This window comes from Halyomorpha halys, unplaced genomic scaffold (assembly GCF_000696795.3).
Source record: "Halyomorpha halys isolate HHAL.00 unplaced genomic scaffold, Hhal_1.1 Scaffold844.1, whole genome shotgun sequence".
In the NCBI taxonomy this organism is placed as follows: domain Eukaryota; kingdom Metazoa; phylum Arthropoda; class Insecta; order Hemiptera; family Pentatomidae; genus Halyomorpha; species Halyomorpha halys.
The window spans coordinates 360963-362158 of record NW_027111153.1 but is presented as its reverse complement, the minus strand read 5'-3'; positions in this window follow the sequence as shown (position 1 = coordinate 362158).

Genomic DNA, 1196 nt, shown 5'->3' with positions numbered 1-1196 from the left:
TGTTTAGTAGAAGCTTATCATTTAAGTAGCCTGTTTAAAATATATTGTATTCAAAATTAGACAATATCTCGGCAGGCCGCAATGATTCAAGAACTCCTATTGCATAAACTTAAGCGTTTAGTAAATAAAGTGGCCTCGAGCCTTTCACTATTAATCTGGATATAAATATTACATTTTACTTTTCCTTCTTCAAAATGAATATTCCATAATTATTTTTATGATATTTAACCCTTTTTAATAAACTATTGTAGTGACGACACTCGTATAATTACTTATTATGATTTTAAATTTTAAAGACAACAAAGCGAAAAAATCGTTAAAATTCTTTAAATAAGTTACTCCAATTCCTAATAAATCAGATTACTAAAGTAATATAACTGAACTTTAAAAAAATAAGTCATAAGCTCTATTTTTTACTTATATGTATATTTTATTTATATGTATAGTTATAATAAAGCTTGAAAAAGCTGTAGGTTCTGCATAGGTATCTCCACTGAACTCTATAAAAACCTAAATCTGCAAGATTCGACAAAATCATCCCATCTACATCTTGATTAAACCCTGAGACGTTTACCCGTGGGGTCAGCGCTGATGACCTTTTTAGTGATTCGTTCTTAATCCAGACCTACAATTTTAGTTTAAAATTCCAGTCCCCTTATGCTGTTATTAATTATAATATAATTATGGGGTGTAGTGTTCATATAAATTACTGAACCCAGGGAAGACGTCATCAGAAGGGAAGAGAGAGGAAATTATGATATAACATTTTACTCGGGGAGTTATTAAATTTTTAAACCATTTACCTTTGAAATTGAAATAGTATTGATGAATTGAGCCGTTTAGTGCTAAAGTTGTACAAGTCAAAACTGAAATTTTAAAATATTCAACATTTTAGAAGAAGTTTTATGAAAGCTTTGGTAAGGAACAATTAGCCCGTCAATAGTACATCCAACAATATAAGAGCACTTGAAGATAATGGATAAAATAATTAATTATTATTTAATGAAAATGAATATTATTAAGAACAGGGGCAGCGGTACGAGCATGGCAACGCGCCAGTCTACCAATCCAAAGGTTGTCAGATCGAATCCCGGACTCACCCGCGCTTTTTTCAAGCATAAAATAATGTAAAACTCACTCACAACCTCCCCCGCGCATTTGTGAGGCCCGTTAGCCAATGGGTGGCACTCACAACA